The 12,300-nt window shown below is 50.5% G+C and overlaps 1 pseudogene; it reads right to left on the bottom strand.

Annotated features, from left to right (window-relative positions):
* Positions 1 to 8,465: 8,465 nt before the first annotated feature.
* LOC148215998 (olfactory receptor 5AR1-like) lies at positions 8,466 to 9,462 on the bottom strand (annotated as a pseudogene).
* Between the last annotated feature and the right edge of the window lie 2,838 nt (positions 9,463 to 12,300).

Below are 12,300 nucleotides of genomic sequence, written 5' to 3'. Positions count from 1 at the left end.
ATGTCCGCGTTGGGAGAGCCCAGAAAGCAGAGGGACCAATGGGAATTCTCCGTCCTGCAGCGTCACTGGTCTCCGGGCAGAGCCTCTCTGGATTTTGCCCCATGGAGGAGAGAGTTCGCAGCAGAGAAAGAAGCTGAGAAAGTCGGAGGGGGAACCCCTTCAGTCTTGGGGGCTGCAGCTCCAGGGGGTCCCCTGCCAACTCAGAGGGGCCATCCCTTCATTTGATCTCCCCAGGACTTTCAGCCAGGGTCTCCTTTTCTCTGGGGGCCTGGAGGGGGTGGACTGGATGCCCTCTGAAGCTTCCTTAGGGCCCCTGGAGACTCCAGGCTGGGGCTGCTGGGACTCCGAAGGGGCGCCAGGTCCTTCCTGGAAAGAGCCAGGGGGACCGATCTGGGCACTTCTCTGGGCCAAAGGGGTTTCCTCCTGACCTCCGGGAGGCGAAGGGCCTGGGGATCTGGGGGTGGCAGGAATCGGCCTCTTGGGGCAGGAGGGGGTGGCTGTGGGGCTCCCAGGACCGGCTTCGTGTGGCTAAAATGCCGGGCATCTGAGCAGCTCCCTATCCTAGGCTGGAGCCGTTTCCTTTGCCAAAAGGTGACTGTGACTGGGGTGCCTGTGGGGAAACTGAGTCCTTGCAGTTCATGAACCTGGTTTGGGGGCACGAAGCAGCCCTTAATCCGGCTTTTCTGCCATCGGCCTCATTTGAGGGAGAATTCAAGAGGCTGAAAATGAAGGGGTGAATAAAGGGGGGGGGATGCAGCCTGGCTGCCCTCCTTCGCCCGCCTGAGCCTGTTGGCATCGCAAGTTCCCTCCGGACGGGCCTTCCTGGCCTGCAGAGCAGCTCCTCGCCAGCACCAGGAGATTTTCTGGGATTCCCACTTTTCCCAGCACTTTCCACACCGAAGGCTTTTCCATCATCAGGGGAGCGCAGACGGGCTTCTTTTGATGCTCTTTGCCTTTCTTTTTTTTTTTTTAATGTTTTTTTTTTTATTTTTACAACAAACACAAAACAAACATGAACAAACAAAAACATAAAAAGGCATAAAAAAGCATCTTCCATTTTATACCGTGTGTCAACCAGTTAAACTCGTTGGTGCCCCTTTCATAATCTTAAATTCTCATATCATCTATTCAAAATATACTTGTATACTTATCAATTAACAATTATTAATCATTCATAGCTAATCTATAAAATCATATATTACAAAAAATTTTAACTTTCAATAGGATTAGTAATACATTTCCATCTATCTATTATATGTGTATATATATAATAATTAATATCAAATTTCTATTATAAAATTTCCTAATCTATTAGATTACTATATTTTCTCATCTGATCATTAATAAAAGCAAATCCCGTGTCAAATAAAATTACTTATCTTCTTACTCTAGTTTCAAATCTCAGTTTAACTCATCTCTGCACATTCCATAATTTTCAATAACTTCCTCCTGCATAGGTACTTTTTAATTTTTCCAATTCTTAAGAGTTACAGTTCTAACCAATATCAGTTACAGTATCAATTACAGTTCTAACCAAGTTACAGTTCTAACCAGATTCTTCACTACATGTTATACAATTTTTAACTATATATCTCAGATTTATACTTTATTCTAGCGCTTGCATAATTTTGAGTTCACCCTTTTCATTCAATATGCCAAGATATCTAACTGTTCATTCCTTTTTCTATATTATTGGATAAGAGAAAGCAATAATAAATGTCCTTTTGAACATTCTGCTTTTGGAAGCTTCTATCAGTTCCATCATTGTTGTATTCCCCTGATTTTTCTTTAAACATCTCCAGTAGTTTCTTTCAATATTGTTTTACTTCTTCTTTTTGTGCATTCTCTTAGTACAATTTTCCATTATGATCTTGTATAATCTTTTTCTCACCCTCAGTGCCAAGAACAAATCTGTCTCTCTTCATTTATCAGTTAATTAACCCTTTTAATTCTCAGATTATAGGCCTCACAATAATTCTGTTTAATGTTTCTGATTTCTTGTACTATTTCTTCCTTTTCCAATGATCCCGGTTTATATTTAATTAAGTCCATTTTAGCTTTAATGTCTTTTTTTCTTTTTCTTTTTTTTTTTGAGAATTTCTGCAGCTCTTCTTCCAATTTTTTATAGTCATCCTCAATAGTTTAAAGATCTTTTTCTGCATTGTGTTTCTCGTATAGTCTGTTATCTTGATAAACCTTCATTGAGTCAAAGGATTCTTTATCTTTGTTCTTGCCAAAAATAAGAGAAAAAAAGAAGCAAAAGGAGAAAAAAAAAAAAAGAAAAATAAAAAGAAAAGGAAAAGAAGGGAAAGGCTAAGCCTCTTTAAAAAAAAAAGGAAAATCCATCTGGGGGGGGAATAGAGAGCAAAGCAGAGCTTCTAGCAGAAAAAAGAACTACTGCCACTAATCAAGGCTCTTGTGACTAGCTCAAACTTTCCATCTTAATATTTTCAAAATCGCTTTCAACTCACTTTCTTGTTTATAGTTACGGATGGCACCTGTATAAACATGCACATCCCACTATCTTTTTAGAAAGCCCAGGGTCCTTGAGCGTGCGTCACAATGAAAAAAGAAAGCACTAAATCGAGCCTCTAGATGGCAGTGCAACTTTCTTTCATTTACTTTCTCTTAACTCCACTTTCCCCATTTCAAAGTCAAAAAAAAATATAAATTTCTTATAACAATAAAGAAATCTTAGTAAAAAAAAAAGGCTTAAAATAAAGAGTTATTGAATATTAAAAAGAGAAAGCCAATCCAGTTAAAAAAATTTTTTTTTTTTAAAAGAAAAACATCTTATCAATTCCACTAAAAAGGGAAAGTTAAAAAGAAAAATTTTCTCCCCCTTCTTTTTTTTTAATAGGGCTCAATCTCGCCGCTTAATCCACTTTTCTTCACTTTTAAAAATCTCTTTAAGTTACTTAAGGTGTTCTCTAAGCATAGTTGCATAGTAAAAGTCCATCTCACCCAGTTGACACCCTTCTCTTCCATCTTCCTTTGGAGCTGTCCCGGCTTTCGCAGCCATTTTTGGCTGCCTCTCCTCCGTCGGCTTCAAGAGCTTCTCCTGGGATCGATCTGGGACTTGCGGCGTCCCTGAGATCCGCGGGACGCGCCCTTTGCATTCGCCATCTCTACGGGACGGCTTAGGTCCGTCGGGACCGTCCGGGGGAGGAGATATCAGCTGCGATCCTGGGAGCCCAGGATCGCCCGCCGTATCGCCGCGACGCCAGCTCCGCCCTCTCCCGATGCTCTTTGCCTTTCTCAAGTATCCAGCCTGCCTCAGCAATGAGCACACACCAAACAACACAGCAGCAACCACACAGAGCAGGGTGCCAAGGCAGCAGGTGTCTCCTGCACCCAGAAAGAGAAGCCACAGACTGCCTGCGCCAGCCCTTGCTGCCCAGCTGAAGCCTCTGGATGCTCTCCAAGGGCAGCCCCAGGTAGAGCGCCTTGCAGCAGTCCAGCGTGGGCAGGAGTGGGTGGAGACTCCTTGAGCTGCTTTTCCTTGTCTTGGCCGCCCCCCCCCCCGCCTTCGGCTCCTTCATTCCCCAACTTTTTTTCCCCAGAGCCCCCCTTCCCCCCCCCCCACTTCTGACTCCTGACATTTCCTGACATCCGTCTGGCTCCCCTTTAGATCAGGACCTCCGGCACGAGACGGTTCCCCCGCCCCAAGTCTCTCCTCCCCCCCCACCCCCCCGTCAGGCGGATCAGAAGGTTCAAGACTCGAATTTGGGCCTTTTCCAACAATCTGGATACGGAAGAGGAAGGAATAGAGGGATCCGGAGCCTCCAGAGAGCTGGGCCTGGCTCAGTGAGCCATTCTGTAATTTCTGAGAGTTTTTGTTCCTCCCCAGAAAACTTTTCCTTCCCCCGAGCCCCACTTCCCCCCCCCCACAAGGCCTGGTGGGTGACGGACACTGCAGGAGGGCTCCAGTTTTGCTCTCGCAGCACCAGCCGGCCCCAGCACCAGCCCCCCAGGAGCAGGCTGGGCCTCTTCACCCCACCCCTTGGAACCCCCCCCCCACGGACACACAGGTTGGCTGTGCCAAGGGTGCTTGTTCCATGAAATTACAGAGTCTGGACTGCCGTGAGGGCCTCTGGGTCACGCGATGGGCTCCCCTTGACGACCGCAATTCCCAGTTGCGAGTCCCAGTTCCCCAGGAACGTTCCCGGTCGCTGCTGCTGAACTTGCTCCGGGGTCTGAATCCCAGCCAGGAATCGGGGATGAGACGCTGCTCAGAGCTGGCAGAGGGGAGCAGCCGGTCGGCCCTGCAAGCGAGTAAACCAAGATCCGGCTGCTCTCTCTGGGCCCGATCCAGGTTGCCGAGGACACGGATGTGCCTGGAAGTCGGAGCCCAGAATGGGAGCCAATACTCCAGGTGTGCTCTGAGCGACGCGGAGCAGAGACGGACAGGGATGCCTCTGGATCCTGACGCTGGACTTCTGCTGCTGCAGCCGAGGATGTCCTGGGTCAGTCCCTTCCTCAGGACTGCAGTGAGGAGTCAGCAGACAAGCTCTCCCTGTTGGACTCTCAGGAGGCTGAGGAAGAAGAGGCAAAAGAAGCACTTCAGCCCCAGCTCTCAGCCAGCATCCGGCTGAACCTACTCGGGCCCTCGGCCCTCCGGACCGCCGTGGGGAGATGCAGGCGTCGGCCGAGGGCTGCGTGAAAGGAAGGCGACGCACTGCTGGGCTCATGGCACGCAGACAGCTGACCCAGGACGCTGAGTCTCTCCAGGATGCCCCTGACGGTCTGCCAGCTGAAGAGACACACGAGGAAGACAGAGAGCCGCTTGTGGACGCAAACTCGTGCGTTCCCGAGCCGAACTGCTGACACGCTGAATCCGACTCCTTGGCTCCTGGACCCTTCGACTGGACCCCGACTTTCTGGCCTCTGCACTCCTGACCCACGGCTTGTGTTTGGACGCAGAATCTCAGCAGCTTCTGGCCTTGCAGCTGCTGTAATCTGATCCCTGGCCAAGCCAGCACAGAGGATTGCTTTGGCCCTTTTTGCAGCTCTGTCACACTCTTGGCTCACACTCGGCTTGTGATTTGTTGAAACTCCCCTTGCCAGTTGCTGCCCTTCATTCCAGCTGGTCAAGATCTCCCTGAATCCCGAGAGTCTTCTGAGATGATTGCTACATCCCCGTCTCCTTCCATCTGCAAATCCTGCAGCTGTGGACGCTCCTCCCCCCCTCCCGAAAGAAGGACCAGGACCCTTTTCCAAGCCCACACCTCGGTTGGCCCACCGGCAGCAGAAGCCAACCACAATCAAAGGGGCCAAATCATGGCCAAAGAATCCGCTCTAATCCAGGTGCGGCTCCGGGTGAGAGAAAGGGGGCAGGAACTGCATGTGCAGAGCTGCGAAACATGAAAAGAGACACGTACAATGGGGGCAGGTTAGGTGGTAAAAGAAATGAGGGTGGGGGGCCAGGGGTAAGAAAAGCCTCCCCCCAAAAGGCAGGGAAGGGGGTCTGGGTCGTTTCCCCAAGAGCCCCCCGCGCCCACCAGTGGGCAGGGAAGGAACAGCACCGAGAGTCTCCCCCCCCCCCCAGGTCAGCTGCTGGGGACGCCCAGGGTGGTCCAGCTCCTCTCACAGGCGCCCCTTCCCACATGCTGGACTCCATGGACCCGCCCGTGTCCTTGCTTGGGAGCATCGGGGAAGCAGATTCACCCCGGCTTCTCTCCAGGACGGTTTTGACAGGGGACCCCAGTGCACCGAGGTGTGATTTCTGCATGGTCTCCCATCCAAGAGCAAAGCAGATCCGACACTCCTTAGCTGAGATCAGCCAGCTCTGCCACGGGATGGGAGTTTGCGCAGAGCCAGGAAATGCCAATTAATCTCCCCGGGAAAGTGTGGGTCAGCCCCTTTGCAGGGGGGACAGGTTTGCTGGAGAGAGGGAGACATTCAGGAATCAGCCCCAGCTGGACCTCCATCCCGCTCTCTCTCCCGCCTGGAAGGTCACAGCCGCCCGGGGTTCAAGGTGGCGGCAGAGTCCTGCAGCCTCTGTGGCTGGAAAGTCCATGGGGGGGGAGTCACTGGTGGTTTGCACCCAGCCCCCCCCCGGCCAGTCCCGAGATCCCGGTCAAAGCACCCCACAGGCCTCCCAGTTTGGGAAGGAAAATCCCCAAACTCCTGGATGTTCGTTCGATAAAGATCAGCCGACATGAGGAGGGTTCCCTGGCCGGAAGAGGAGGACAGGCGGGTGAGGGCCGCGAGAGGGAGGGGGAACAACAGGGAAGCCTTGCGAGGTGTCTGCGGCTCTCGGCTTGACCCAAAGGCCCCCAAGTTCCTGGACCCCTGCAGGGAACCCCGTGGGGAGTGAGCAAAGCAGCCCCAAAGGAGGGGATGGCCAGCTGGACTCCTTTGCGTGCCCCATGGCCCCAAACCTGAGATGGAAGGGAGGACACCAGGAGATCCCTGCTCTCTCCTGCTGGGGGACACAGATTGAGCCCCCCCATCTCCCACCTCTCTGCAACACAGAGGTTGTGGCTGCATTCCAGGCGCATCGTCCATCGACCCCTTTTCTGGGCCGGGCAATGCTTTGAATGCGCCAAGCATTGTGGCCAAAACAATATGAAGCCGATTTCCAGCGCTTTATTCCCCCCTGAGCTTGAAGATGTGATGGGGGGAGAGGTTTGGTTCCCCTCTCTGCATAATCCTGTCAAACCCAAAGGAAATATTCCTGCCCCTAAATGACCCCCCACCCTCCTTTCTGATTTTACACCACCCAGAGTCGCATCACGTGAGATGGGTGTCTGTATATATGTGATCAATCAATGAATCCATCAATATTTCTCTGTCTGAAAGCCTCCGAAATGCTTCCCACTGATTTCTGCTTCCTCTCCCTTTCCGTTGTCCCCCCCCCCTTAAAAGCCTTGCCCAGCCGTGCTCTTGATTCACCAGCAGCAGAAGAAAAGCACCGGGGGGGGGGCGGATTGAGTTTTCCCCCTTTGCAGCCCTCGAGGTCTATAAAGAAAAGTTAAGGAAGTACAAAGCTATATTGCTGAATGACAGTGCAGTCCACTATTACAGTACTATGTTTTTTTCCAAAGTTCCAATTTTTCTAATAACGATAATCTTTCAACTTCAATTTTCAGATCTTGCTACTTTGCGATCTTCCCAGTTCTTTATCTTCTCCTCTACTATCCCCCGGTATTGCCACGTCAATTACCCACACTTGCTTCTTTTCCACCACAGTGAAATCTTGTGTGTCAGGTGCCAAGACTTTATCAGTTTGTATCTGGAAATCCCACAATATTTTAACCTGCTCTGTTTGACTACTTTTTCAGCTATATGTTCCCACCAATTTTCCATTCCTGGCACATGACAATTTTTACAGAGGCTCCAGTGAATCCTTTTGGCGACTGAGTTATGTCGTCATTTATGGTCAGCGTGTGCGATCTTCTTGCGTGAGCTGAGCACTGTTTCTTCTGCTTCCTTGCACAATCTGCCCTTTGAATCATTTGATCACTGTTCAGTTCTGGCCTCGATCGCGTTGGGTGGAAGAGCCTGCCCTCGAGCACCAAGCTCAAGCCTGCCTGGACTTGGATTCTTTCACTCGTTCTGGGTCTACGGACGTAAAGTGAGCTGTGACGCCAAATGAGACCCTAATTTCATCTTCATCTATGTCTAAATCTTTGATTTTCTGGAGTTGATGGAATATTCGCTCCTCTCTGTGAGATGTCCAAGCTCTTCTGTCCGTCCTTTCGCTGTGTTGTATTTTGGAGTCCCTGGTCAGGATGCAGCTGCTTGGAGGGGGTGTCGGGGCTGTGCGTTTTGGAGCATCCACAGAAGCATGGGAGGGGGGTCCACTTTTGTGATCCGGCCCTTCTTGGTTCGGTCATTGAGGGTTCTCTTGATCAGGTTGTTGAGTTTCTGCGTTGGGTTGGCGTTAACTGGATGAGGGTTTCTTTGTCCTCTCGTAACTTTTTCTTCTTCCAGCAGACAAAAGCCGAACCACAGCTATTATGGGTAAATCACAACCCAAAGATTTGCTTTTCACCATTTGCACACAATTCTATTCCGACTCAAGTCTTACAATATTCAAAACCATAAATTCTGCGGTCTACTTTAAATCTTTCTAATAATTGTAAATAAGAGCATCATTGGCAACTATATCCCTCTCCCACCGTTCTTCTCTTGGTTTTATTTTACATTCCCCTTGACACAATTCTGGTATCTCACGATGAGGTAGCCACTGGTGTTTGCCTATGATTTCTCGTCTATGAAATGCTTCTTGTGCTGACAGCCACAAAGGTGTTTTTGGGCACAGCCTGGGCTTGTATCTATTCCGTATTCTCAATACGGCACGTCTGACATGGTGATTTTTAAAATCCACTCAAGTCGGCTTCTCTTGATGTTGCTGGAGAACCAGCTGGACAAGACCCACAGAGCAGAGCCTCCAGGCTCCTGCATCTTCCTACAGGCAAGGGCAGGAGATGGAGAAGCCGCCCTGCCAAACTCACTGGTCACTTCCGTTGGGTAGAGGCATATTCTGTCTTCTGGCCACTCAGGAGCTTTCGCAGGGCCTCCTTGACCTCCTTATTTCGGAGGCTGCAAATTAGGGGGTTCAGCATGGGGGTAATGATGCAATAGAGGGTGGAGATCAGGGTGTCCACCCCCAAGAAGCAGCCTGCGCTGGGCCGGTTGTAATTCACAACGGCCATGCCAGAGTAGATGCTGACCACAATCAGGTGGGCAGCACAGCTGGAGAAGGCTTTGCTCCTGCCGGTATTGGAGGGGATCCGCAAGATGGCAGAGACTACATATGTGTAAGACAAGAATAAACAAGAAAGGGCTCAAGCCCATGAAGATGCTGGCCAAGTGGAGAGTGATCTCATTGATGTAGATGTCACTGCAGGCAATTTTCAGGAGGGGTGGAACGTCACAGAAGATGTGATCAATCTGGTTGGCTCCACAGAAGTCTAAATTGGTGGCCAGAGTTGTGTGAATTGATGAATCAAGAAAGCCCCAGATCCAAGAAGCAATGGCCAGAGGAATACGTACCTGACCGCTCATCAGATTATTGTAATGTAGTGGTTGGCAAATGGCAGCATAGCGGTCAAAGGCCATAACAGCCAAAAGTGCACATTCAGATCCTGCAAATGTCATCAGGAAGAACATCTGAGCCATGCATTGGTTGTATGAAATAGTGTGTCTCTGGTGCAAAAAATTGGTCAGGATCTTGGGGACTGTGACAGATGAGTAGCAAACATCTAAGCAGGACAAATGGCTAAGGAAAAAGTCCATGGGGCTGTGAAGACGTGGGTCCAACTGGATCAGGGTGAAGATTGTGGCGTTCCCAATTATGGTCACCAAGTAGATGGCTAGGAACACTACGAAGAGGTAGATCTGGCCATGGGGAACACCTGAGAAACCAAGGAAGACAAACTCGGCCACCTGCGTATGATTCCTGGCATCCATTGGAACCACAGTGTTGATCTGTGTAGGGAAGAACAAAGGATAATGGGGTGTAGTAGCATTGCAACAAGATGGAGGTTTCTTGCATTCACAGACAGAGGAACCCATGTCTCTCGTTCTCCCTTTTCTCACGGGAATTCTGGCTTCCTCCAAAGCCATCCAGAAGTGGTTTCACCAACTTGATTATCCCAAGTCTAGGTTACTGAAGCCCAATGACTGTGTGCACAGACCGATCAGACAACTTTAGCTTAACGGGATGATAGCCCACCCTATTCCCTTGGACTGGTAGGAAGGTTTGAGTACCACTGAGAACTGACTTCTTCATTCTATCTGAGGTGAGAGAAATGCTTAGTTTCAGATTCTTACGTCTCTCTTGATTTGGGGGTGGAATTGGTGTTTACCGCTGTGTTACCCAACCCCATCTTGGGAGTCTAGCTTGAGTTTGAGGTTCTCTCTGAAGCTATGTTCTCCGCAGACATCCTCTGCTCCTACTTGCAGATGAAGAACTGCAGAGTTGTGCTGAAGTAGGTCAGGTTGCTCCTTAAGACTGAAGAGCAGACGGACCTTGCTTGAAGCGAAGAGGCAGATTCAGTGGCTCTGCTCAGGGGATCAAAGGGAATGCTGATTGTATGGGGAGAGAAGGCAGAGGGGGCAGAGGGGCCTTTTTGTGGGAACTAGAACACAAAGTTGGAGGTGCTGAGGGCCCAGGCTGCTCCCACTGTCTTTGTGGAAAGGACCCTCTCCACAAGAAGTTCCCACTCCCTGTGAAGGCCAGCTGTGGGAGAGGCGAGTCCGTGCATGAATTTTGTGTTTGAGGAAGGCTGGCTGGCTCACATCCAACCACGCAATGAGCCATGTGGGGAGGCGGGGAAGGGATTCTGCAGAGCTCCTGACCTGGGGGAGTGGGCTGCTGGTGCCTTCCTCCAGATGTGGTGATGGAGCTCACCTCTGCACTGCTCCTTTGCTGTAGGGTCAGCCTTGAACCTCTGTCTCTTCAGCTTGATTGTGGGAGCTGAGTTCCAGCATCGGTCGAGAAAGAGGAGAGCCATCAATCCGCCTGTTCGCCCTTCTGGACTCTCTGCCGTGATCCTCCTCCTCCCCTTCCCTGGAGACTGGAGTCTCCAGAGGGTCTCCCGGCCTCACAGGCAGCTGCTTCGGCCCCCGGATCATTCCAATTGTCTCTTCCTGCGCCCTTTTCTTCACCAGGTGCCAAGATCCCATTTGAGATCCCATTGCAAGAAAGAGGCATTTTGAGGATTCAGTTTCCCCAACCGGGAGGTAAGAATGTGCGATTTAGCTTAATTCGCTTTTTATCTAACCCATCGGCCAAAAACGTTTTCCAGCTTTGCTGATATTGAAAGCTTCATCTTAAACAAGGCCAGGTCCAGACACGGAAGACTGAACTTCCTTGTGAGGAGAAGCATCTCTTCCTTGCCACCGCCCTTCTCCACGCCAAAGTGAAGTGGAAGTGGTTATTAGCGTCCCGCCCCAGATCTATGGGTCACTCCCTCAATAAGGAATAAAAGAAGTTGCCCATGCAGCTGTTCCTTTCCTGCGCAAGAGGAGGAGAAATGGAATTTAGGATCCCCTGCAGTTCCTCTGGGCCAGCAATTGTGTGCAGAAAATAGTTCTCTCTCTGCAAATAGACTCAACAGCCCAGATCAAGCCTGGTTGTCCCCACTGACCATCTCAGCTGAAAGCCTACATCACGCTAACTGTCATTTATTTTATTATTTATTTAACCCTTCTGTCTGCAGGGAACGTTGGATCCAGGGGGGCCTCTTCGCCCTCCCCAAGTGGCAGGAAATGTGGGGGGAGGGGGGTGAAGAGACCCAGAAACTCTCCGGGCTGCAGTGAAAGTGAGATCCATACCTCAGTCTCCCTCTTCCTTGGGGGAGGATATAGGAAGGGGGCACAATGAGGAGGACTAATGATCCTGGGGTCTCCCAGCCCCTCCCTCGTCTGCCCCCTGGTGCACCTTCCCTGCTTTCCCCAAACTTCTCTTCTCCCCCCACTATTCAGCCCTCCTACCTGCCTTTCCTCAAGAGCCCCCAGGAGCAGCTCAAAGGGGGGATCTCCAGTCTCCTCCCCCCCATATCCTTCCTCCTCAGTTCCCCACATGGTTCCCCCTCCCCTCCAGACCTGGATTCAGCGAAGGGGAATTGGGGGGGGACTGGGTCTCCTTTCCCAATTCAGAGGCTCCCCCAACAAGTGTTGGCCATGGGGTAACCAACTGCTTCGGACATGTTTTCACCCGGTGCAAGAGAGGGCCAAATGACGCACAGAGTCAGGGAAGGCTTTCACCCTTTATTTCTGTACGGAGCAAAGAGGGCACTCAGGACCAAATTCCAAATCGGGCGCGCAAAGGGGCCTTCTCCAAGGTCTCTATGCCTTTCGCTAAGCAGGTAACATGCATCACAATTCTTATTGGCTAAAACAAGTCCATGGGCGTGTTACATCATGCACACGCGTCCTACAACTATGTACCCCATAATAAGCCATGGGGGGGCTCATTAGCGTCTCATCTTTACTCCTAGGGGTGTGTTTTTTACTATTATAATGAGGCAAGGGGTACTATAGTTCAACTTTTAGCCAGTCACATATCTAATCGAACCAGAAGAAGCAGGAGCAACACAGGAAATTCCTAATCGTCACAGATACAAACAGCTCTCAGTACACAAACAGCCGGTCAGGACCATGGGGAAGAGGAAGGGGAGGAGGAGGGAGGTCTTTCACCTAATCCAGGGCCTTCCCACTGTGAAAATCTACCCCCACCTTCTCTTCCTCCCTAACCAAGCCTTACTCTTGTGTAGGGTGTGGGGGGGGCGCCTTTAAGGTCCAGGGGCTGCCTCTGCCCAAGGGGAAGGGGGCAGAGGCTGGTCT

Source organism: Python bivittatus, unplaced genomic scaffold (assembly GCF_059951505.1).
Source record: "Python bivittatus isolate LINGU-HERP-01145 unplaced genomic scaffold, Pbiv_v1 ctg000330_np1212, whole genome shotgun sequence".
In the NCBI taxonomy this organism is placed as follows: Eukaryota; Metazoa; Chordata; class Lepidosauria; order Squamata; family Pythonidae; genus Python; species Python bivittatus.
Note: the sequence above shows the minus strand (reverse complement) of the source record. Positions and strands in the feature narration are given on the sequence as shown.